Here is a 27,389-nt window from a genome sequence, read left to right as displayed (position 1 = left end):
AGTTAAGATCACAGCTTTAATTACCTGTTATGAACTTTATTAAGGTTACTTAAGTGGCCCAGATGGTGTTGCTCAGTGGTTGAGTGTCGACCCCTTGCTAATAAGAAGTCAACAATTGGATTCCCAGTCAGGGCACATGTCCAGGTTTGTGGGCTTAATTCCCAGTGGGGGGCTTGCAGGAGGCAGCCGATCAATGTTTATATTTCTCTCTCATCACTGTTTCTGACTCTCCCTTTCTCTGAAATCAATAAAAAACATTTTAGAAAATAGTAAGAATGTATTCCAGTATTGGCCAGTGTGTTAAGTGGTTAGTATCTGCCCGAGCACCAAGGGGTTGAGGGTTTGATTGCCAGTCAAGGACATGTACCTGGGTTGCAGGTTCAATCCCCAGCCCTGGTCAGGGCCCATGTGGGAGGCAACCGATATATTTGTCTCTCTCGCATTGATGTTTCTCTATCTCTCTCTCTCTCCCCCCCTTCCCTGCCTCCCTTCCACTCACTCTAAAAATCAACAGAAAAAATATCTTCCAGTGGGGATTAACAAAAAATAAAATAAAAAATAATGTATTGATTCAAACTAAACCTAATTTTTTTTTGGTTTTTAAATATATATATTTTTAAATATATTTTTATTGATTTCAGGGAAAGGGAAAGATAGAAACATCAATGCTGAGAGAGAATCATTGATCAACTGCCTCCTGCATGCCCTCCACTGGGGATCAAGCCTACAACCTGGGCCTTCACCCTAAGTTGGAATCAAACCATGACCTCCTGGTTCATAGGTTGATGCTCAACCACTGAGCCATGCCAGCTGGGCTAACCTGAATTGTTTTTAGATGACAAACATCACAATGCTTTTTTCAAAAAAGTTTTGAGGCCTGGCCAGTTTGGCTCAGTGGATGGGGTGTTGGCCTGCAGACTGAGGGGTCCCAGGTTCAATTCCCATCAGGGTCATGTGCCTTGGTTGTGGTCATATCCCCAGTGGGGAGTGTGCAGGAGGCAGCTGATCGGTGTTTCTCTCTCATCGATGTTTCTAGCTCTCTATCCTTCTCCCTTCCTCTCTGTAAAAAGTCAATAAAACATATTTAAGAAAAAGATTTGGCCAGGGCCGGTTTGGCTCAGTGGATGGAGCGTCGGCCTGTGGACTGAAGGGTCCCGGGTTCGATTCCGGTCAGGGGCATGTGCCTGGGTTGCCATTTTACCACCACTACAAGCTCTTCTCAGGGGGCTTACAGGAGAGAATAATTCCCTAGATGTGCTTAGAGATAATCCACTAGGATAATCCCTCTCTTTCCAGGTGCACTTTTTTGTTAAATTTACAGCTTCCAGTTTCCTATTTCTAATCCTATCATGTAGCAAAGAGAGTAACAGGAGACAGGTACACAGGGGAAAAAAACTAGAGCACAGAAGATAAGAATGAAGAAGACTGATAATAGCCAAAGAAGCTACCCATCCAGATAGCAAGAGGGGATATTATAGAAATGGCCACTGCCTAATATCTCAATTTGTAAAAAGTACGTTAGATAGCAAAAAACGAGCTTTCCTCTAGGACAGCAGTTGGCAAACTGTGGTCCACAGACCACTGGTGGTACACGAGGTCCAAAAGATTGGCGACCGCTGCTCTAGGACAACAAAAGAAAAAAAAAGTGTCTGCTACTGAACCATTTAAGCCTAAAACTTTTAGGTTCTCATGGCAACCTAAGTCATCACACTGCACATACTGTATATAAAGCACATATTTAGAGGCTTAACTAGTAAACTCAAAATGTGACATATGTGCAATGTGGGCGACAACATTATTCTGGGAACTTTAACTTTAAAATCTTCCAACTTTTATTTTGCAGCCCCAAAGATGATATAATAGTCAAGTATGCAGAAGGTACAAGCTCAAGGAAGAAGAGATACAAAGAACATAAATAGAAGCAGAGATGAAAGACAAGAAAATCCAGGCTATCAGAAAAAGTTTCTGAACACAGCTCTCCCCCACTGTGAATCAACTTGTAAATGGAGGCTTAAAAAAAACAAGATTGCTAGTGAGGACATATATCAAGATAGCATTTGGAGTACACTTCAACAAGGCCCAGTCAAAAGAGTAAGACCACAGATCAGGCCATTTGGTAAATGTGGCACTGACTGCAAGGCAGTCTGAAGAGGTTGATGTTCTTTTTTTTTCTAGGAGCTCATGGAATATAGCTGTTTAGAATCAAGAAGCAGTATCAGAGCCAAAAGGATGGCTGTGGATCATGGGAGTTGGGGAGGAGGGAAGCAGACTTTAAGAAAAAAGGTTTGTTTATCCATGTGCCTATTGATGAATACTTGGGTTGTTTCCAGATTTTGGCTACTACAAATACAGCTAATATGTTTGCATACAAAAATTTGTCTGGACATATAACTTCATTTATTTTGTTTTAAATATATTTTATTGATTTTTTACAGAGAGGAAGGGAGAGGGATAGAGAGTTAGAAACACTGATGAGAGAGAAACATTGATCAGCTGCCTCCTGCACACTCCCCACTGGGGATGCACCCGAAACCAAGGTACATGCCCTTGACTGAAATCGAACCTGAGACCCTTCAGTTTGCAGGCCGACGCTCTATCCACTGAGCCAAACCAGTTAGGGCTACCTTCATTTATCTTGGATGAATATCTGGGTATGGAATGGCCAGACTGTGTAGTAAGTACATGTTTAACTTTTTTAAAAATATATTTTTTTATTGATTTCAGATAGGAAGGGAGGAGAGAGACAGAAACATCAACAATGAGATATAATCAGTGATCAAGTGATCAAGTCCCCAACCTGGGCATGTGCCCTTGACTGGGACTGAGTCCAGATCCTTCAGTCCAAAGGCTGACACTATCCACTGAGCCAAACCAGCTAGGGCTATGTTTAACTTTTTAAATAAAATTGTCAAACCACTTACCAAAAAAAGAAAGGGGGCGGGGGGCAGGGAGAGAAAGGACATGACAGTCTGACATCATCCTGTCTCATGTCTCACTAGGGAACAAAATAAAGATGTAACATTCAGTTTCTCATTTACTATATGATCCATGGATGGGATACTTCCACCTGTCTGCCCTTAAGAACTCCATTATGCCCTGACCGGTTTGGCTCAGTGAATAGAGTGTCAGCCTGCAGACTGAAAGGTCCCAGGTTTGATTCCAGTCAAGGGCATGTACCTTGGTTGCGGGTACATCCCCAGTAGGGGGTGTGCTCGAGGCAGCTGATTGATGTTTCTAACTATCCCTCTCCCTTCCTCTCTGTAAAAAAATAAATTAAAAAAAAATTTTTTTTAAAAAGAACTCCATTATGATCCAAACATTTCTTCTAAATGACTTGAAGATGCTATGCTATGAATGCTGCTTTAACACCACATTTTCATGCCACTTTTGCTAAGGTTAAATTACTCCTACTTTTCAATAAAAACAGTAAACAGTTTAGGTAGGGAACACAAATAGTATCTCATCAGGGTGGTTAACAGGTGTGCCTATTTTCCTAAAGCATTCAAAAGTAAGAACTTTTTTGCCGAATCCGGTTTGGCTCAGTGGATAGAGCATCGGCCTGCGGACTGAAAGTTTCCAGGTTCGATTCCGGTCAAGGTCATGTACCTGGGTTGTGGGCACATCCCCAGTAGGAGATGTGCAGAAGGCAGCTGATCGATGTTTCTCTCTCATCGATGTTTCTAACTCTCTATCTCTCTCCCTTCCTCTCTGTAAAAAAATCAATAAAATATATTAAAAAGAAAAAAAAAAAAGTAAGAACTTTTTGCCCTAGCTCAGTGGTCAGTAAAACTCATTAGTCAACAGAGCCAAATATCAACAGTACGACGACTGAAATTTCTTTTGAGAGCCAAACTTTTTAAACTTAAACTATATAGGTAGGTACACTGTTATTAACTTAATTAGGGTACTCCTAAGGCTTAGGAAGAGCCACACTAAAGGGGCCAAAGAGCTGCATGTGGCTCGCGAGCCGCAGTTTGCCGACCACGGCCCTAGCTGGTTTGGCTTAATGGATAGAGCGTCAGCCGGGGGACTGAAGGGTCCCAGGTTTGACCCCAGTCAAGGGTACATGCCCAGGTTGAGGGCTCAATCCCCAGTGGGGGGCATGCAGGAGGCAGCTGATCAATGATTCTCTCTCGTTATCGATGTTTCTATCTCCCTCTTCCTCTCCCTTCCTCTCTGGAGTCAATAAAATATATATTTATACATACACTCGCGCGCGCGCGCGCGCGCACACACACACACACACACACACACACACACAGCTCGAGGCCCAGTGCACGAATTGGTGCACCCTTAGGGTCCCTTGGCCTGGCCTGAGGGATCAGGCCGAAACTGACTCTTCAGCATCCCCTGAGCAGTCCCAGATTGTGAGAGGGCACAGGCCAGGCCAAGGGACCCCACCAGTGCATGATCGGGGCCAGGGAAGGACCAGGGAGGTTGGCCACCCGGGGAGGGACCACACGGGAGGGCTCCAGGGCGTCTCCGGCCCAACTCGCTCAGTCCTAATCAGCTGGACCACAGCAGCAAGCTAACCTACCAGTCGGAGCGTCTGCCCCCAATGGTCACTGCACGTCATATCGAGTCATAGCGAGTGGTAGAGCAGCCTTAGCATATCATTAGCATATTAAGCTTTGATTGGTTGAACGGCCAACTGGACACTTAGCATATTAGGCTTTTATTACATAGAATATAAAAAAGTAAACACTAAAAAAAAAATACAAACTTCTAGAATGAGACAGTGAATTCATATTCACATTACTGATTACTAGTTTACTCATTGGTTGAGCATCAACCTATGAACCAGGGGGTCATGATTCAATTCCCAGTCAGGGTACATGCCTGGGTTCCAAGCTTGATCCCCAGTGTGGGGCGTGCAAGAGGCAACCAATCAGTGATTCTCATCATTGATGTTTCTATCTCCCTCTCCCTCTTCCTTCCTCTCTGAAATAAATAAAAATATATTTTAAACAATTATACTACCACATGAAAAGGAGTGGCTACAAAAATAAATTATTCCATTACTCTTATAAGACTGAGCCTCAATAAGCAAGAAAAGTCCAGGAAGATACTGCAGCATTTGGACTATATGGACTGGTCCTGTCCTAGGATGCCCCAAATAAGTGACTGTCTTCACTAAGGTAACTTGACTCAAGTTTCCTTGTTTACAAAAGGGTAAGTATGCAGTCATCTCTCTTCCTTTCGCCCTCTCCCCATGGTCTATCTCTACCTCTCCTGCCCACAATCAATGTGAAGTCTTTTCCCCCCCCTTAAATATATTTTTGATTTCCAAGAAGAAGGGAGAGGGAGAGAGAGTGGGGGAGAGGGAGGGGGAGGGGGAGGGGAGGGAAACATCCATGATGAGAGAGAATCATTGATTGGCTGCCTCCTGCAGGCTCCTCACTGGGAATTGAGCCTGCAACCCAGGCATGTGCCCTGATCAGGAATTGAACTGTGATCTTTTGGTTCGTAGGTTGACACTCAACCACTGAACCATGCCGGCTGGGCTCTTTTGATACTCTTTAGCTCACAATCATTTCATCACATTAAGTTCATTATAAGGTACTTTAAGCTGAACATAGCATTCACCATCTCTTTCCTCCCACCTGTTAAAGAACTAGTTTGCTCCAAATATGGCATTGTCTCCTCAAAGTTCTAGGTTAGGTGTAACATAATTCTTTTAATGAATTACCTGTCCTGTCATGACTGACACGCATGACTTAAATGGAGATAAACAGGCTAATGAAAAACACTCGGGTCTGATTTTCAACTGCTCTTTACTAAGGGGAGAAAAACAACGCATACAGCTTTACAGTGGGAAATCCATGTAAAACTGCATTCTCTTTGAACTTAGGCAGTGGGTTTTTAGGTAGCCCAACCTGAGGAAAGGGGGAAGAGGCAGAGGCCGCCTGTCCAGAATATAGAACAGATTCTTTCCCTGGGATAGAAAGTTTCCCTGCACAATCTCTAAGGTCCTTTCCTAACCTCAGGAAATGAGGCTTTATTTATGAAAAGTAAGGCATGGTAAATGCAATGCATGGGTGGGGACAACAGAACAGGTATGCCAGAAAATTAGATGGGCTGAATCCTGCTTCTGCTTCTACGTGAACCTAAGTAACGCATTTCAGTTCTCTCATTTGCAAAATGAGAAGATTAGAGAAAAATCTCTAAAGATTCCAACATTCTGAGACTATGGCTTCCTTCTATGCCTACCTCAGCCACCACTTTTTCAACTACTGCACCTTACCATAATTAGGCAGCTTTTTTAAGCACCTAATTAATGGAACACAGAATTAAAACCTTAAACTTTCTATTTCTGGCTCACTGCAAATGTACAACAGCATTTTATCAAAAAGTAGTTAATGCCACAGAGTTCTTGGGATACTGGCTTTTCTTTGAACCCCAATGACAGTTACACAGTGACAAGTTGTAAGCAAGGAGGCTGTTACCATGGAGACCCACTAGGATTCCTGGGGGTGGATCCAGCAGGCCTTTTCTTCCCCCTCCACCCCTTCTTCTTTTTCATGTCAAAGCATTGTTTTTTATGTTCTGGATCTGGCAAATTCAGAAAGCCTGATCTGCCTTTTCTTCAGCAAGCTTCCTTCAAGAAATATTACCATGTAATATACAGTTCTGAAGAAATAAAACTGTTCTAGTGATTCTCTTGCAAAAGAGCTAAATATATTCAAGTCTTAATCTTCCCTCTCCCTATTCATAAAAACAATTAAATACAAACCCAATGACGTTTCAGTGACTTATATATGCTGCCACTTCTTTCCAAACCATCATATTGCATAAATTATATTATTTAGTTTCTTCTCTGTCAAGACTTCCAAGTTCTTCAAAGCAAGTTTCTACTCAGGAAGTTTCAGCTTCCCTATATATATTAGAAATATAACAGACACACAAAATATAATTATAATAAATCAAAATGATTATAAAATAGATCAAACTGATTAAATGAGAAAAGTATAAGTTTAAATTCCAAGTCTGCTCCAAAGTTACTGTAGGTCGACAAAGGGTCTATAATTCAGGGATATGAACGGCCACTCCCAGCTAAATGTGGGCTGCCACTCAGCTCTCCCAAGACACATTCTGTTAGAAGACACCTTAAGAAAACAGGTCATTTACAAATCTGATCTGTGCATTTGGTTTGTTGAGAAGCAAAGCAGTCAGAATTCAAAAGGAAGACTTCATTCTGTTCCAAGAAGCATACAACATTTTTCTAAGTTGTAAGCTTCTTGGAACAGAGTGAAGTCTTTCTCTAGGTCTTACTTAGCTCAGAGCAAAGTTATACCAGACAGATGATCATTAATAAATAAAAATAGCACTTGATTTCATAGTAATAAGTGAGAACTTCAGCTATCCTAGGCCTGATCCACAATAACTTGCAAGCTAGAAAGTACCAAAAACAAAGCTCAAAAAAGCGTCCCTGTGCACGCTGGTGTGGCTCAGTGGTTGAGCATTGACCCATGAACTAAGAGATCACTGACCAGTTTGATTCCTGATCAGGGCACATGCCTGTGTTTCTGGTGGGATCCCGAGCAGTGGGCGAGCAGGAGGCAGCCGAGCAATGATGTTTCTCTCATTGATGTTTCTATCTTTGTATCCCTGTTCCTTCCTCTCTAAAAAAATAAAATAAATTTTTAAAAAGTGTCCCTGCACTCATAAGTCTTTCCTTAATCTCAAATTAATAATCATTAAAAAGCCTAAATATAAATGTCACTAAGATAAAATGAGTTGAAAACTTTATAACCAAATTTTATAACCATATTTTAAAACAGAAATCAAGAATTCACAAGCCCAAAGGGGGAAAAATGATCTAAAGAGATAGGATATGCCATCAACTAAAGGTAAGCAACAGGCATCAAGATTTTCCATAGCAATATTGTATCGGGTTTTTATACACTTATTCACCTAAGCTTTCTTCCTGTAGCAGGTCCAAAAGGGTCATTTTTAAATAGTTTCCCAATCCCATTGCCACAATCTATAACACAAATTAGATCATTAAAGAAGTTTGCAGGCTTTTTAAATTGCACTTGTAAATGTATCCAGAGGCTATTAGACAGAAACAGCATATATTAAAACCAATAAATACATAATAAACATGCCCAGCTGGAATGGCTCAGTTGGTTAGAGGGTCGCCCTGTGCACTGAAAGGTTGCGGGTTGATTCCTGGTCAGGGCACACACATAGGTTGCAGGTTCAATCCCTGTCAAAGCACCTACAGAAGGCAGCCAATGGACGTTTGTTTCCTTGTTTGTTTCCTTCCTTCCTCCCTCCTTCCTGCCTTTTCTTCTTCCTCTTCCTCTTCCTCCTTCTTCTTCCTCCCCCCCCCCCACCCCTGGCCCTCCTCTCTCTCTAAGAATGTCCTTATGATATCTTTCATGATTATTTCCCATACATTTGAAAGAAGAGTGAAGGAGAAGCCCAGAGGACATTTTTGCCACACCAGTTTAATATCAGAGTCTAAAAACAAAAAAGGAGAGACTCAGGTGACAGGACATGAGAGAAGGCAAACCCCTGGATGCTTTATTCATTTTTACTACTGGTTTACAATTTCCTTGATTTTATTTTTAAATGCATGTCTTGGCCAGAAAAGTAAGAGAGCACGGACTGCCAGCAATATCAGATTCTCCTTTTCTTATTCTCTGGGGCTACAGAAAACAGAGCCAGAATCAGGGTTATCTAAGAGCCTTCTGATTTTGTTCAAGCAATATACAATATGAGGTTTCAAGATCACAGAACTATACAAAGGCTTTTATAGCACAAATCTTAGCCAACTTAATGTCTTTCAATGGAAAGCTGCTTACTTTTTTTTTCTACCCAGAAAACTCCTTGGAGCTTTAAAGTACTTTATCTTCAAAAAGCAATAATTTGAACAAACAAGAAATTCACAAAATTTCAATTTTAATGTTTTCTTCCTATTCCTAGTCCTTATTACTAATCTATCTCAAAACATAAAAGTGCCATTAGACCAAATATGGACTATTCAACATATATTTATTTAGTATCGACTTTATGCAAAGCCCCGATACAAGTAAGCACTGAGGACTGTAAAACTTCTATTCACAGCATTCGGTTTAATACTATATACATACTACCGGAAGGCATAACTTTGTTTAGGTACACATTTACAACCACTTGGCCTCCAGTGTCAAGTAATGTCTTCCAGCTTTTTCTACCCTGCAATACTATTCCTTCTTGGTTGTATACAAATCCACATTTCAAAGCTGGCTCGTCGCTTTTTAATTCCTGCTCATTAATTAGTATTACAGGGAAATTGTAAATTTTTCTGGAATAAAGTCTTTCAACTTAAACTAAATGATCACAGGAAGAAAAGAAAAATCAAATTAGAAGCATTAAATTGTCTTTCTCAGAGTTTCCCTCCCTTCTTCATTAACATTTCTCAAAGAAAAAAACTCCACTGTGATGCTCCTATTACAGATCATTTGTGAAGTTACTGAGCAGAGACCAGACAGACTTCATCAACTGGGCACACAGCCACTCGCCATTACCCTTTGTTTAAAGTCTCAACTGCCATTCAACCCACATCATTGTATTCCACTGAAGTCCATTAACCTTTTTTAAAAGAGAAAACAAACAAAACACTAAATGTGTTACTTCCCTAGAAAAGAAAGAGACCTAATTCATATGCCTCACAAAAATTTTTTTTTAAAAAATATATTTTTATTGATTTCAGAGAGGAAGAGGGAGAGAGAGAAACTTAATGATGGGAGAGAATCATCTATCGGCAGCCTCCTGCAGGCCGCACACTGGGGATCGAGCCTGCAACCCACCCATGTGACCAGGAATGGAACCATGACCGACCTCCTGGCTCACAGGTCGACCCTCAACCACTGAGCCACACCTGCTAGGCCTCAAAAAATTCTTTAAAAATAATGGCCCACTTTAAGTTTCCTATTTGAAAAAGCAAGATTATTTTATTATATGTCTAAAAATAATAGTTATAAAAAAATAACCTTTAAAACTTGTTAAAAAACAAAACAAAAACGCCTTCAATGTTGATCCGGCAAAGCACCAGAGAGAAGCACTCTACACCAAAAGTAACATGAAATTAATATTCTCTAAATAAAAACTTTAAAAACAGCCCTGGCCAGTGTGTTTCAGTTGCTTGGATGTTATCCCATGCACCAAAGTGTTGTCAATTCAATTCCTGGGCAGAACACATGCCCGGGTTGTGGGCTTGATTGCCCATAGAGGGTGTGCAGGAGACAACCCATCAATGTTTCTCTCCCTCTCCATTCCCCTCTCTCTAAACAAACAAACAAACAAACAAACAAACAAACAAACAATAGGTAAGTATGAAGGAGAAAAAATCACCCATGTCCCAATGCCTAGAGGAAATGTTGGTGTTTATCCTTCTAGCTTGTGAAATAAAGTTTTTAGGAGAATTAAAGATTTCCTTAGCAGAAAAAAATGTTAAATCAACATGGAGTTTTTAATGGATATAAAGCATCCTTGGAAAATTTTACAGGTCTGGAACTCAAAGAAGTATAAAATAAACAAATAGGCCCAGCCAGAGTGGCTCAGTTGGTTGAGCGTCATCCCATGCACCAAAAGGGATCGATTCCAGGTCAGGGCTTATTTACCTGGGTTTCGGGTTTGATCCCCAGTCAGGGAGCATATGGAAGGCAACCAGTTGAATATCAATATCTCTCTCTCCCTCTCTCCCTCCCTCCCTCCCTCCCTCCCTCTAAGCATGTCCTCAGGTGAGGATTAAAAATATGAAACAATTCTGTAAGGAAACCCCTACTTTAAAGAGATTCTAATAGCCAATTTCATGGCAAGGGTAAAGTTACAATTATAAAGATCTCAAGAAAACTGTCTTTAGCAAACTACAAAGCTCAGATAAGGATTTTTGGTACAAGACAGTTTACAAAGCAAATAGCCCAAACTGATTAACTACATTACAAACTTTATTTCTCCCTCCCTCCCTAAAACTAGTTACCTACTTAGGAAGAGACCCAGGTGTCCCTATTACAAATCTGATAATAAATTCATTTGTATTTTCAGTTTTCTACCAATAGACTCTCATGAAGTAAACAGTGAAAATGAATCTAGGAAACCACAGTACCCAAGGATTCCACAGGGAACAATAAGCTAAAAGGTTCTATGGCAGCCGTGGGCAAACTACGGCCCGCGGGCCTGATCCAGCCATTTGAAATGAATAAAACTAAAAAAAAAAAAGACCTTACCCTTTTATGTAATGATGTTTACTTTGAATTTGTATTAGTTCACACAAACACTCCATCCATGCTTTTGTTCCGGCCCTCTGGTCCAGTTTAAGAACCCATTGTGGCCCTCGAGTCAAAAAGTTTGCCCACCCCTGTTCTATGGGAAGGATGCCTTGTGCAGCAAAACATTTCAAATGCACAAACTGGACATTAGGAAACAATGTCTCATCCCTTAAGCCACAAACGACACAGGAAAATTCAAAAACAAAATACACCCAAAAAGGGAAAAACAAAAGGAACCCTGAGTTAGTAGCTACTTTTTATGTATGGTACAACTAGGCATTTTAACTGTCGTTTTATTTGAACTGCATTACTGACCCATGCGATAAGTAATATACCCATTTTCTACACATGAAAAAAAGGAAATAGCATTATCAACACCACACCAGGCACTGTTCAGTGCCCAGCATAAGTTATCTCAATTAACTCTCACATTATCATTTCAGGTTGGTATCTCTATTTTACAGACAGGAAAACAGGCCCAGAAATGTTAAGGTCACACACAGTGATGGTACCTATTTTTAAGCCCACTGGCTTGAGCTATCACGTCTATCCCTCCCAGGCTACTTATAAACCCCATCCAAATCACATCATTCTTTGAAACCACAAGTTTTCATTTTAAGGACTTAAAAATCAATCAATCAACTCTCAATTATGGAAAAGACTACTTCTCCAGGTTTTCCCCAAAAATTGTTTCTATTTTACTTGCTATGTGCCATAGCACCTCTAGGAAGTTGTGTGCATGTAAAATACAGGATTATATTAATATCAATCAACTTCAGAATTTGTTAGAAGTTCTACTGGGAAAGGCTACACAGAAAGTTAATTCTTGGTTCAAATTATATTTCCTGAAATACTTGAACTTCCATGATACATTCACTGTCTATTATCAAAAATAATCAAGACTCAAAGAATAGTTTTGAACAAAAGAATGATTCATGTTGTTTGAGGAAAATGTATGCATACCCTCCCTGACACTACAAGTCTCATGTGTGAGGGCTGTAATACTTCATGGGACAATAGGATTAACTGAATAAAATTTCTAGTTATCCCATGCCCCAAGAATTAATATTGAATTGCATTTATTACTGGAGAAGAGGAACAAAGAGTGGGAGGCAAGGTCCAAAAAGCAAAGAGAGGAAAAGCAGACAATCAAGCAGACAAAAAAACAGTTATGAACCTCCAAAAAATACATCCAGGCTCATCTTAATAAGAAAGCTTTTCATGCATGAGAATACTCTGAATAACTTTGTTCCTACTGAAACAAACTGGGAGACCTAGGACTACATTTAACATGCTCTTGCTCTGGAAGTGTTAGTTAACCAAACTTGACCATTAAATGTCAGGTTTTTAAACTTATCTGTACATAATGTGAAATACCTAGAGATCAGTCCACTCTGACAAAAAACACCCATCTATATATATAAAAGCCTAAGTGATCAGAACAACCAGTTGCTATGATGCGCACTGACCACCAGGGTGCCGGAAGCCGGTCCATCCTTGCTGCTTGACACAGTCACTGCAGGAAAGAAACATCTGCACAGCATATGTTTCAAGGGACCTGGCGTATATAGCATACTGTTCTTAATATGTTTGCTCCCCTTAGCACTGTGTGTTTTAACCAAGGTCACCTCTCCTAGAAAGGTTGTTTCCCCAGGTAGGAATTTTTCCCTGAAGTCAGGGAGGGGATGAAACTCCTTAACTAAGTGCCAGGCGGGTAGTTAATCACTACAAACAATCATGCTTAAGCTACATAATCTTTACTCCCTGGAATGGAGATAAGAAACGCCCTAGCCTTTGTAATAGAAATTGACAGGATTAAAATCAACTGGTATAAATACGGATGTAACAAGACAATAAAGAGCAGAACCTCTCTGGAGATCCAGACCAGAACTTGGCTGGAGATCCTGGCTAGGCTGCTGATCAACTGAACACTGTCTCTGTCTACGCCTTCGGGAACCCCTGGACCTGCTGGGGTTGGACCCCGGCACCAGGGGGCAGACACTCAACGCAGGAACTGCCCCCTGGCCGGTGTGCTCCCACAGCCAACCTCCCCCACCCAGCCAACCTCCCTTGGCCCCTCCCCCTGGCCGTCAGGTCCAGATTGGCCTGCCACCTGCAGTGGTGGGGGAAACCGCGTGGTGGCGTAGCACCAATGGCGGCGTCCATTCCTTCCACACCCCCTTTTCTAGGGGGGCCAAGGGCCAACCTCCTATGCCCCGTTCCTCCCCCCAGCCGGCAGGCCCCAATTGGCCTGGCCCTGATTGCCAGCCAGGCCTAGGGACCCCACCCGTATGTGAGTTTCATGCACCAGGCCTCTAGTATATTATGAAGCAAAGGCAGAAACTTAAACCTGCCTATTTTTCTCTTCATGTGATACTTTTTCTGTATACAACCCATACTTTGAATATGCTGCACAAAGATTAGAAATTAAAATTAAATTAGAAGTGGTGCTATTATTTGTGATTTGGTTTATTGTTATGTACTTTTATGCACCCTGATATATTTGATTTTTCTAGAGATTTGAGCTTGGTGGTGGACATACCTGTGTGACAATCCACAGGAAGAGCATGAATTCTAATCAATTCAGCAGTCTTTGTAGAGCTCCAAGAGAGATCACTGTACACAAGGACCTCAAGAAGCAGAGAATTCAGCCACAAAAAGGAATGAAGTCCTGATGCATACATGCTACAACATAGATGAAATGAGTGAAACTTATTGCTAAGTGAAATAAGCCAGATACAAAAGGACAATATTGTAGGGTTCTAGTTACATGAAATACCTAGAAGAGGCAAATTTATACAGACAGTAAGTAGACTAGAGCAGCGGGGGTCCCTGAGGTCCGAAGGTTGGCCACCACTGGATTAGAGTTTACCAGGGGTTAGGAGGAAGGGGAAATGGGGTGTTTATTGCTTAATGGTTACGAAGTTTCTGTTTGGAGTGAAAAAAGATTGTGGTGGTGACTGCACATGAATGTACTTGACATAAACCTAAAAATCTAAAATTATAAAACTCCTGGAAGAAAACAGGGGGAAAGCTTCATGGTTTTGGACTTGGCAATGATTTTTCAGGTATAAAACCAAAAGGACAAGCAACAAAATAAAAAAGACAAATGAGAGGACATCAAGCTTTAAAAAAAACACACACCTGATTTTAAAAAAAAATATTTATTTTAATTGATTTCAGAGAAGGGAAAAGGAGAGATAGAAACATCATTGATGACAGAATTACTGATGGGCTGTCTCCTGCACATCCCCCACTGGGGATTGAGCCCACCACCAGAATCAAACCGTGACCTCCTGGTTCATAGGTCAACCCTCAACCACTAAACCACACTGGCTGGGCAATATTAAGTTTTTAAAGGACACAATCAACAAAGTGAAAAGGCAGCGTACAGCATGGAAGAAAATATGTTCAAATCATATATTTAATAAGGGATTAATATTGAGAATATATAAAAAACTATAATTCAACACCAATAAAATCAAACAATGTGATTTAAAAATGGGCAAAGAACTTGAAGGCATTGGCCAACAAGCATAATGTCCAACATCATTAATCAGAAAAATGCATACCAAAACCACAATGAAGCCCAGTTGGTGAGGGTCAGTGGCTGAGCATTGACCTATGAACCAAGAGGTCACCGGTTCTCAGAGCACCTGTCCGGGTTGCAGGCTTGATCCCCAGTAGGGGGTGTACAGGAGGCAGCCAATCATTGTTTCTCTCATCCATGTTTCTATCTATCCTTCTCCCTTCCTCTTTCTCTAAAAATCAATAAAAACATTTTTTTTAATTACTCTCAAAACCACAATGAGATATCACCCCCATCAGGTTAGCTACACTTTTTTAAAAAGTTTTAAAAACAGGGTAGCTCAGTTGGTTACAGTGTCATCCCAATATGACAAGGTTACAGGTTTGGTCCACAATCAGGGCACATACAGGAATCAACCTGTCAGTCTGTGAATGAGTGGAACAAATCGATGTCTCTGTTTCTCTCTCCCCCTTCCTCTCTCTAAATAAATAATTTTTAGAAAACCACATGCACACAAAACAAATGTTGGCAAGGATGTGAAAATATTGGAGCCCTTGTGCTACTGCTGGGATTGTAAATTTTCAGATTAGCAAGACAGAAATTCTGTAGATATTTCCTAACAATGTGAATGAACTTAATGTCACAAACTAACTATACACTAAAAAATAGTTAAGATGGCCCTGGCCGATGTGGCTCAGTTGGTTGGTGACATCTGATGCACTGAGGGTTTGCGGGTTCAATTCCAGATCAGAGCATACGCTTGCTTGGGTGGTGGGCTCGATCCCTGGTGGGGAGTGTATAGGGGGAAGATGATCAATGAGTCACTCTCACATTGATGCTTCTCTTTCTCTCCCCCCCTCTCCCTTTCTCTCTCTAAAAATCAATTAAAAATCTTTTTTAAAAAAATAGTTAGCATTTTAAAAAATAGTTAGCATTTAAAAAATAGTTAGCAAAATAAACTGACAAAATAGAACCAGAGACATTGAAGAATGCATGCAACAGACTGTCATATTTCAGAGGGGGAGGGGATGAGAGAAGAGATTAACCAAAGAAATTATATGCATATGTGCATAACCCATGGACACTGATAAGTTTGGTGAAGGCCTGGAGAGGGGGCAGGAGTAGGGTGAAGAGGGTGAATGGGGGGGGAGGCAATTTCTGTAATACTTTCAAAAATAAAGACAGCCTGGCCAGTGTGGCTCAGTGGTTGAGCATCCACCCAGGAACCAGGAGATCACCGTTCGATTTCTGGTCAGGGCACATGTCCAGGTTGTGGGCTCAATCCCCAGTAGGGAGCATGTAGGAGGCAGCCATCAATGATTCTCATCATTCATGTTTCTATCTATCTCCCCCTCTCTCCTTTCCTATCTGAAATAAAAATAAATTTAATATAAAATTTTACAAAACAAAACAAGGGTGATAAAGTTTATATTATGTGATTTTATCATATAAGAATGCAAATATAAAAATTGGTTAAAATGGCAAGTTTTGTTGTATATGTCAATCTATATATATAAAAGCCTAAGCAACTGGCCAACTGGCCAACCGGCCAACCGGCCAACTGGCTGGTAGCTATGACATGCACTGACCACCAGGGGGCAGACGCTCACCGCAGGAGCGGAAACCATAAGCATGGAAACATGGAACAGACTGATGAATCTTAGAGGGAAAGGGGGAAGGGGGAGGAGGGGAAGAGATTAACTAAAGATCTTATATGCATACTAGAGGCCCAGTGTGCAGATCTGTGCACTGGTGGGGTCCCTCAGCCTTGCCTGTGGGAATCAGTCTGAAACTGGCTCTCTGACATCCCCTGAGGGGTCCCAGATTGTGAGAGGGCACGGGCCAGGCCAAGGGACCCCATCGGTGCACAAATCTGTGCACTGGGCATCTAGTTATAGAATAATTTACTATATCAAGAAACCACTGAATTATATGCTATGTGAATTATATCTCAATAAAGCTGTTAAAAAAAGGGGGGGGGGGCAGAAGAAATAGCAATTTGTTGAGAGTACCCAAAGCTTTGAGCATAGGAGCCTAATGCTCCTATTTCTTCCAAATTTATCCTGGCCTCCAGGTGACAACTCTTCTCTTTCCCTTTCCAAAGTACTTCCTTATTAGGTCTAGCCTCACAGTCAAAGTAAGTTAAAGAAGTTGCAGTAGCATTCACAGGTAGGGGCATGGGATTCAGGATTCACATTCCATTTAGCAGCAGAGCCCAAATCTTTATTTATTTATTTATTTTAAATCATACTGTAGACATACAATAAATGTTAGGTCTGTGCCCTTCCTCTCCTCCTCTTCCAGGTCAGCAAGTATTAAAAGAGCAACTTCTCTGCTCCTATACTGGGATATCCACTGACCTACCTCACATGTGCTGGAGCTGTTAAATACAGAACACTATTTAAAATGTGGTTGTTAAACCATGCCTATCACCTATTATTAAATCTTAAAAACACAGCACAAAATTGTTACTAGGATAAGCTTCTTTTGGTAAAATAAACATTTCTATAGCATATAAAAAGGATGATAAGAAAAAGACTGAATATCAATAATTACCTCCGAATGAGCCTCTGAGAGGTGGAACTAGGGTGAGTTTCTGCCTTTTTGGCTTACCTGTATTTTTATAATGATTCTGTAACTTCTGTAATAATAAACAGAAATTTTATAAAAATAAATCAGCTAACTCAAAAATTTACTGTCTGCCTATTACACCGAAGGCACTTTCACATGCTAAAGCACTGAAGCTGGATTAGTACCATGTGTGAGGTAGACACATTTTCTCCATTTTGCAAATGAGAATAAACAGGCTCAGAACAATTACTTGGTCAAGGATGTGTAGCTAGTAACTGGCAGAGCAAGGATTACAATCCAGGCCTCCTAACTTCAAGCTCGGGCCCTTTCCATTCTGTCATATTTTAAAAGGCAATTTGCATGATACTGTTTTTTAAAAATCTGATGAGACTGTTTTAAGAAGACTTCCTATGTAACCTTGGGCAAAGCCACTTAACCTCCGGAGGCCTTGGTTTCCTCATCTAGAAAGTGAAGAGTTGATGAACAAGAATAGATCCAGAGACAAATGGCAGGAGAGTGGGGGGTTAGAGAGCAACCAATGGACTTGTATGCATGCATATTAGCATAACCAATGGACACAGACACTGGGGCAGTGGGAGCTTGCCCAGGATAGGAATGGGGGGGGGGGGGGTATATGTAAAACTTTAGACAATAAAAAAAAAGTGAAGAGGTTGGAAAATATGTATTCTACCTCTAAGAGCCCCACCTGCTAATAGATTTTAAGTCCAGACACTGAGAGATAGTATCTAAAAGAAAATCCTCATAGGCAAGAATGAATGGTTGGCCCAGCTGGTTAGCTGGTTGAGTGTAGACCTATGAACTAGGAGGTCACGAGGTCATAGTTGGATTCACAGTCAGGGCACATGCGCAGGTTGTGGGCTCCATTCCCAGTAGGGGCATGCAGGAGGCAGCTGATCAATGATTCTCTCATCATTGATGTTTCTACCTCTCCCTCTCCCTCTCTGTATAAAGTCAATAAAAAACATATTTTTTTTTAAAAAAAAAAAGAATGGTTGGAGAGAAGTTGAGGCCTATCCTCTTGGCCAAGAGTCATTTACTTATTTATTTGGGGGGTGGAGGGGTTAATCAACACCCGAGGATATTTTTTCCACTGATTTTTAGAGTGGAAGGGAGGAGGAGAGAAACATCCATGTGAGAGAGAGATATCGACTGGTTGCCTCCTACACTCGCCCCAACCAGGGCCTGGGAATGAGCCTGCAACCGAGGTACATGCCCTTGACCAGAAGCAAACCCTGGATCCCTCAGTCCGCAGGCAGAGGCTCTACCCACTGAGCAAACCAGCCAGGGTGACCGACAGTCATTTTTTTTTTTAATATATTTTATTGATTTTTTACAGAGAGGAAGGGACAGAGATAGAGAGTTAGAAACATCGATGAGAGAGAAACATCGATCAGCTGCCTCCTGCACATCTCCTACTGGGGATGTGCCCGCAACCAAGGTACATGCCCTTGACCGGAATCGAACCTGGGACCTTTCAGTCCGCAAGCTGACGCTCTATCCACTGAGCCAAACCGGTTTCGGCTCCGACAGTCATTTTTAATGGAAACAGGTGGCATACATACACGGTCAAGAGGAAATATGGAACCCACGGGGGAACCATAACCTTCCTGGTTAAAGCAACAGCTGAAAGCTCCAGATTCAATCCTGGCTAACTCACGATCAGAAACCACGTATTACTGCCAAGTTAGGAGAACATAAAAACGGACGTGGAGGGCGTGAGGTGACCAAAGCAACAGTTGCTGCAAGCTATGGTAACTGTGTGATTTTCCACGCGGGCTCATGGAAAGGCAGAAGAAACAGCCATTTGTTGGGAGCACCCAAAGCCTTGAGCCGAGAGGGGCCTGATGCTCTAAAGCAGAAAGCGCCCTGGGCGACCCGAAGCGGAGAAACACACCTTCCTCCTCCCGGAGAATTTCAGAGGGGACTGAAGCGCGCAGAGAACTCTGGGAGACGCCACCCTCGGAACGAGCCCACCCAACACCACTTGTGGGAAAGGTGGAAGAATGCGATAGGAAGGAAGCCTGCCCATCCCAGGGCATCAGAGAGCGGAAAGGGCCTTTAGAAGGTGAAGTTCCTGTAAAGGGGTGGCTGGGCAGCTGCACCCTCCTTCCCACCCTGCGGACACGGAAGCACCCCCCGCTCCCGGAGACCGTTCCACGGCCCTTCCTCGAGGGCCAGCCAAGTACAGCGCTCACTCTGCGGGCGAGAGAGAGATTCCATTTTGCTCCGACAGGCTCCGACCCGCTTAGGACGAGCGCGGACCGACGGGGAGCTCCTTAGAGCCGGTGCCATCGTCTCGGAGAATTCAAACGACATCCAGCCCCGAGGGCCGCCGCCGGGACGCCGCCGGCTTCCCACCCGCAGCCGGGCGCCTGGCAGCCGGCGCGTGGCGGGGCTCCCCGCGCTCGGGGGGCGAGACTCAGCCCCGCTTCGAGGCCACGACCCGCCGCACACCCGGTGGGGGAGGGGGGCGGGCCGAGGCCCGAGCGGATCCGGGAAGAGGAGCCCGGGCCTCGAGGCTGCGGCGGAGAAGCGCTGCCCTCCAGGGGCGGGGGTCCCGGCCCTCAAGGCGGAGCACCTGGAACACGTGGGCCGACAGGAGCAGCGAGAGGGTGTCCCGGGCAGGCAGCCTGCGTCTGGCACGGCGGCCGGAAAAAAAAAAAAAAAAAAAGAGGCCGGCGCTCCCCCTCGGCAGGGACCGGAGCCTCTGGGTGCGGAGGGTGAGGCAAAGGGCGCGGGGAGAGGGAGCGAGGCCACGAGGGCGGGTCTCCCTGGGCGGCGGGGCACGCGCCGGGCCAGCGCGGCGGCGCCCGGGGCGCAAAGGACCCCGACACGCGGGAGGAGATCGCGGATCTGGCCCCGGGGCGCGGGGAACGAGGAGCGGCCGCGCCCGGAGGCCTGGTGCCCCGCGGCCGCCAGGACCGGACCCGCCCCGCGGCGCCTCCCTCCTGCCTCCCTTCCCTCCCTCCCACCCGCGGCCCGTTATCCCGAGGCCGCCCCACTCACCAGCGGCTGCACCTGAGCCCGCCGCTGCCTCCGCTGCTGCCTGCGCCTCCGCAGCCGCCGCCGCCGCCGCCTCGCTGCTGAGGCCGAGTCCCCGGGGAGCCTCCGCGTCCCGCCGCCGCCGCCGCCGCTGCCTCCGGAGCAGAACACCCAAAATGGCGGCACTTCCGGCACCTACCACCGGCGGGGAGGGCCGCGGGGGAGGGCGGCGAGGGGAACGTACCACCGCGGAGCCGCCCACAGCGCAGATCCGAGCGGAGCGCGGCGCGGCGCGGCGCAGGGGCGGGCCGAGCGCCCGGCGCTGCAGCGCCCCCTCGGGCTGGGGAGTGGAGGAGCAGCTGCGCCGAAGCCCCGCGCCGCGGGGAGCCCTCCGGTTGGGGAGCTGCGGGGGCGCCTCCCTTTGTCTCCGAGTTCTCCTGGAGGGAAAGGTGGGGAGACCCCGGCCTGGGAGTCTGAGGATGTCAGCTTTGCGCGCGGCACCCACAGGAGCTCCGGAGGACCTGCTGGGCACGGACCCCTGCTTGGCACTGACTATGAGCGTAATAAAATACGGGGTGAATGAATGAATGAGTTGAATGGAAGGGTGTGCTCGGCCAGCCTTGGGCACGTGACACACCCTCATTTCTGCCCTCGCGGACGAGCAACAGGGTCCCTGCCTTGTTCCTAATTTACCGAGATGTGGAATGTGCATATATTGCAAGCTTTCAGAATTAGGGGAATGCTTTCTAGCTGGATGATACGCTGTCTGAACCCACAACTTGGCCCAAATCCCTGCAGCGCCAGGAAGCTCATAAGGGTTCTATTAAGAAACCACAGATGGCCCAGCCCTAAACTTCTTTCCCTAGAAAAACATTTCTAAACAACCCAGGTTAGGACATGAAAGCTCTCCTTCAGAGTGACTCAGAAATACCAGGATCTAGGTGGAATACAAACAGTACAATGGTTTTGTGGGGGGTTTTTTTAAGGCTAACGTCATTTATTCCGCAGGTTCTACACCTTGTGGGACAGTGAAATACAGAAAGACAAGTAAAACTTAGCTCTGAGACCTCTTGGCACCAGCAACATGCAAATAACTCATGGTTTTGCAAATGATTTTTCTGTAACATCATCTGGCTCACCAGAGCAAATAATTCTTATACCCACAAATACTGATTATACCCTACCTTACCACAAAAAAAACAAGTGGACTCCCAAGCAGAAGCCTCAAGGGTTTCCCCATGTGTTGGAAGCACCACTTTTCCCCTCAGGAGGGGGAAAAAAAAAAAACTAACAGTTTTTCTGGTATCATACAGATCAGAACAATCAGCCTCATTTATTATATACTAGAGGCCCCGTGCACGAAATTCGTGCACTGGAGGGGGGAGATCCTCAGCCTGGCCTGCACCCTCTTGCAGTCTGGAACCCCTCACTCCTTCGCTGTTCGGTCAATTTGCATATTAGCGTTTTATTAGTTTGCCATTTTATATACATTTATTATGTCAATATATGATCATAGTAATAGTTTTATGTGTAATTTGCTAAAAACATCCAAAAATTAAAACCATTATAGCTTGTAAAATGTTGTCACATACATTCCCACAATTAATGTCACCATTAAATGAATGAATTTTTTTAAGAGTACATTTATTAAAGCTGGGGATAGGGAAACAAGAAAGGGCTCAGGATAGCAGAAGTATCAAGAGAGAGCCTAGGCGGGGCTGCTGTCAGCTCACTGAGAAGTCAGGAAAAGGGGGCCTTAGAGACAAGTTCAGGGGGTTAGCCTGAGACAGGCTGCTGCTGTCCACTGTTCCCCACATTGCAAGTCCTATGGGGACCCTTAGAGTTTAGGACAGAAAAGTCCTAAGATACACGCCTGAGAAGGAGAGTGCTAAATGTCTGAATTTTAAATGGATTCTTGGACTTTTTTGAAGCTGGTGCTGTGAACATCACGCTGCATCACTTCTGGAGGCCAATGAGGTCAGGTTGTCCTGCTTCTATCCATATGGAGATTAATTAATTAGTTCAGGTGGCCTTAGCCTGATCCCTCCATGGGAGTTTCCTATCAGCTTTTCATCTCATGCTTTTATCCACTGATGACCATTGACTGAATCCATTTTTTCACCAGGGATTGCAAAATGCTGAGTTTCTAATTCTATCATTCTTTCCACAATTATTAGCCAGAATGCAAAATACTGAGTTTCTAATTTTATTATTTCTTCCCCATTTATTAACAGGTAGTTTGCTATAGAGAAGAACCTTCCCTCACCAACCAGAGATATTTGGTTATTCCAAAACACAGTGCACACAGGAAAGGCAAGAGAAGAGAGGGCAGCAACCCTCCCTGGTGTTCACTGATGTATCCCAAGTGTTGGAATATTGTCTGGAATATTCAGGCCACTCAAGAAAAAAATGTAAGTTTAATTGAAAGCCGCATATTGGAATAATGTGCAACTCTTTGAAAATGATAAATTAAATAGGTATCCATACCAGCGGTTCTCAACCTGTGGGCCGCGACCCCTTTGGGGGTCAATGACCCTTTCACAGGGGTCGCCTAAGACCATCGGAAAACACATATGTAATTCCATATTGTTTTTGTGATTAATCACTATGCTTTAATTATGTTCAATTTGTAACAATGAAAATACATCCTGCATATCAGATATTTACATGATGATTCATAACAGTAGCAAAATTACAGTTACGAAGTAGCAACGAAAATAATTTTATGGTTGGGGGTCACCACAACATGAGGAACTATATTAAAGGGTCGCGGCTTTAGGAAGGTTGAGAAACACTGATCTATACTGACATGGCATAATACTTATATTGTTGAGTGAAAAAAAGGTAACAGAACAGTAAATAATAGGATGAGTCAACTTTTATAAAAAATTTATATTCTAAATGTATCAAAAATAGGATGGAATAATGGGTAAATGTGATAAAAGAAACAATTAAATGTTAATTGTAGCATTTAGGTAGGAGTTATATGGGTTTTTCCTGTTCAATTTATTCAGTTTTCCTGTATTTAATTTATTTTATTATGAAAACGTTCATAACAAAATGATGGTAAAATACATATGCATAAAAATCTGTATTTTGAAAACAGGGTTTTGGGGTAAGAATGGAACTTTTTAGGTTATGTACTTTATTTAAAGCAAAAATTGTAAATGATTCTTTGACACAGTAACTCCACATTTAGGAACCTATCCTACTATAGTAATTCTAAATGTAGGACATACAGAAATAATATGTAGAAAAAATTATATAATATATAGAAAAGGGGGTGGGGGAGAAGTAGGCGAGGGTAAAGAGGGAATAAATGATGATGGAAGGAAACTTGACTTGGGGTGGTAAACACACAATACAATATACAGATGATGTATTAAAGAATTGTACACCTAAAACCTATATACCTTTTTAACCAGTCACCACAATAAATTCAATAAAAAAATGTTCATGCTGGAAATGTCTGGAAACAAAAATTTTGAAATAGCCTAGATATCGAATAGTAGAATAATTACTTTATTGTATAACAATTGGGTTCATTTTAAATGATAAAGACAATGTAATAAAATGGAAAGTGCTTATAGTACATCATTTAGTGAAAAAAATCACGACAAATTTTTTATCAACATGATTTACAATGATTTTTTTAAAAAATATTTTTATTGATTTCAGAGAGGAAAGGAGAGGGAGAGAGAGAGAGATAGAAACATCAATGATGACCAAAAAAATCATTGGATTGAACCCACAACCCAGCAAGTGCCCTTGACTGGAAATGAAACCGGGACCCTTCAGTCCACAGACTGACGCTCTATCCCCTGAGCCAAACCAGGTAGGGTTACAATGATTTTTCTTTTAATAGTACACATAGACTACATAATGATATCATATGACTCAATAATTGCAGTTAAATGTATATCCAAGAGAAATAAAAACATATGTACACACACACACAAACTTGTATATGAATGTTAACAGCAATATTATTCAAAAAGTGGAAATAACCCAAATTATTATCAACTGATAAATGGAGAGAAAAAAAACATGGTATATCTACACAATGAAATATAAAAAGAAGCCCTAGCCGGCTTGGCTCAGTGGATAGAGCGTCAGCCTGCGGATTCAAGGGTCGCGGGTTTGATTCCGGTCAAGGGCATATGCCTGGGTTGCGGGCTTGATCCCCAGTCAATGATTCTCTATCATCATTGATGTTTCTATCTCTCTCTCTCCCTCTCTCTTCCTCTCTGAAATCAATAAAAATATTTAAAAAAAGAAAGAAATATAAAAAGAAATACATTATGATACATGCTACAATATGGAGGAAACTTGAAGCATTATGCTAAGTAAAAGAAGTCATATTGTGTAATTCCATTTATTTGAAATGTTCAGAACAGGCAAATCTATAGAAACAGAAAATAAATTAGTGGTTACCTGGGGCTGTTGGTGAAAGATCAGACGAAGGGCTAAAACCAGGACTACAGGCTTTATTAGAGGAGAAGCACCTGCCGGGCTGCCTCACAAGGGGAGGACAGCAACATGTGCAGGGGTGGGCACGCCTTTTGGGGGGTGGAATGGTCAGTGGTGGGTTTACTGCATTGCCCATATAGGACAAGGGCTTAGGGTATTTGGCAGGTGTGGATTGGTGGTCCAATGTATAGTCCATATAAGGTACCTGGTTAGTCACTCAGGTATTTCTGGGCTGCAGGTTATGTCATACCCCGCCCACCAGTTGGGCGGAGGGAGGATCTATCAGTTGGGTTGGGGGGAAGTGGAGAGTGAGTACTAATGGGTATGGGGTTTCTTTGAGGGATGATAAAAATGTTCTAAAATTGTTTGTGGTGATGATTGCACAACTCTGTGAATACACTAAAACCATTGACCTGTACACCTGTGCAACAAAGAGTTGCCAGTTCAATTCCCAGTCTGGGCACATACCTGGGTTTGCAGGTATTCCCCATTGGGGCATATACAGAAAGCAACCTCCCTCTCTTTCCCTTTCGCTCTTTAAGCATGTCCTTGGGTAAGGATTAAGAAAACAAAAAGGCCCTGCCAGTGTTGCTCAGTGGTTGAGCGTCGGCCCATGAACCTGAAGGTCATGGTTCGATTCCCAGTCAGGGCACATGCCTGGGTTGTGGGCTTGATCCCCAGTAAGGGACATGCAGGAGGCAGCCGATTGATGTTTCTCTCTCATAGATGTTTCTATTTCTCTATTCCTCTCCCTTCCTCTCTGAAAAATCAATTAAAAAATATATATTTTAAAGATTTTTTTGTGAGCTTATTTGAGCCAAACTGTCAACAATTGCTGGGAAGCAGTACCTCAAGGAATTGAGATAATGCTCCAGAGAATGGCGGGTTTTCCTCTATTTTTATACATTGCAATTAAAGGAGGGCCGTAGGTGGGTTACATGAAATCCATTGGGGATAGACTAGAGAGGTGGGGGAAAGCAAAGCGGGGAAACCTCTGGGATGGGATAAAAAGTGAAATGATAGACAGTACTTAGGTGGGTGCAGGAACAATTAACATAACAATGAAGGAATTTGTGATATCTGTCCTGGTGCCCAGCCCATTTGGTTGTGCCTCAGGGGGTCCTGAAAAGGGAAGTTACATGTTACTCAGACATTTCAAGGAAATGTTATTATAGATGCGAAAAGACAGATGGGCTCAGTTAAAGTAAAGGTTGACCTTGTCAGCGAAGATACAGCCTAGGACGTTAGCTACCCACCATAAGTGCTTTAGTTAAAGTTCAATTTCAGACCATCCTTGTGGTTACTTTAGGTCTCTGAGTTTGCAAGACTGCCATGCAGGCCTCCCCTGAGCTTGTCAGGTCAGCATGTGGCCCCTTTCATCTACACATCCCCCTTTTGGTCGCAAATCAATCTAAAGGATACATTGATGACCGACCTTTTGGTTGGATAATGGAGTTCCATGGTACTAAGAGGCTCATTCTTAGGATGTCTCACTGTCAGCATTTGTCTTGCTGAGCATGGTAGAGGACTGGGGATGGGGCAAGACCATAACCTTAGGTGGCATTAAGGTCAGATTAATATTACTTTTTAAAAGGGCAGGTAAATGGGAGGCAGTCAGATCCTATATGTCTTTGCTAAAAAGTATTCTGGATCATTTCTAATTTTTGAGCCAGCATGATCCCAGTCTTTTTTGCTGTTTGTCAAGTTTTGTTTTTCTGCATCTAGTATAACATTTACATACCAGGAACAAAAGTAACAGGTAATAAATCAGTAACACTGATTAGGAACAGAAAATGTCTACTATTAGACAAGGAAGGATCTGAAGGGACACTTTTGGGCAGTTAATTTCATCCATTCCTATATTTAGACAAAATTCATCTAAAATACTCATCTAAATTAGATCTATATATAATTCTACCAGGGGAATTATTAGGGAGGTGTTCTTGGAGAGGTTTGTCCAAGGTAGGAAAAATATATTTTTTTAAAATAAAAAATGGGTGAATTGTATGGCATGTGAATTATATCTCAATAAAGTTATTGTAAAATTTTAAAATGGTACAAATAAAAAAGAAAATTGAAGAAAAAAATTAATGTACTGTGTTTGTGGTGGTAGGATTACAGATGATTAAATTAAACTTTCCTGTATTTTCCAGTTGTTATGGTATTATTTTTACAAGAAGAAAATAAGCCTGTTTTATTTATTTACTTATTTTGATGGTATAGCAAAGGTGGAGATTTAATGAAGAGCAAGCACAGACTCCCACGTGGGGAGGGGGAAAGGGTCCCCAGAAACCTGTTTTGAAGGCACCAGATGCATATCCCAGACAACTACTTACCACCCTTACATCTTTGTAGGTTGTGGGTATGATGCTTAAGCGCATCATACTTTCCTTAATGGCCTATTAATGCATTTTCACAATACATTAGCGATCTGACATTTTTTCCAGAATGTGCATGTGGGTCAGGAGGAGGGAGCCATGACTTCAGGCAGATGGGTGGGGGTGGGGGGTGGGAAAGGCCTCATCAGCCCGGGGTCCTGGGAGCCGTCACGCCCGCCC

General features: G+C 42.8%; 1 protein-coding gene across 8 annotated transcripts in view; it reads right to left on the bottom strand.

Annotated features, from left to right (window-relative positions):
- CELF1 (CUGBP Elav-like family member 1) overlaps nucleotides 1–20,525 on the bottom strand; it is a 76,920-nt gene extending 56,395 nt beyond the window's left edge. For 6 of the 8 annotated variants that reach the window (XM_059709395.1, XM_059709398.1, XM_059709394.1 and 3 more), the window contains exon 1: nucleotides 20,386–20,525. The gene's annotated coding sequence lies outside the window, so the exon portion shown is untranslated. The remainder of the gene's footprint in view (nucleotides 1–20,385) is intronic. The other 2 variants (XM_059709397.1, XM_059709404.1) reach the window with 1 other exon arrangement.
- Between the last annotated feature and the right edge of the window lie 6,864 nt (nucleotides 20,526–27,389).

The sequence above is a fragment of the Myotis daubentonii genome, chromosome 9, assembly GCF_963259705.1.
Source record: "Myotis daubentonii chromosome 9, mMyoDau2.1, whole genome shotgun sequence".
Classification (NCBI taxonomy): domain Eukaryota; kingdom Metazoa; phylum Chordata; class Mammalia; order Chiroptera; family Vespertilionidae; genus Myotis; species Myotis daubentonii.
The sequence above is the reverse complement of the archived record's forward strand: the minus strand, read 5'-3'. Positions and strand labels throughout refer to the sequence as shown.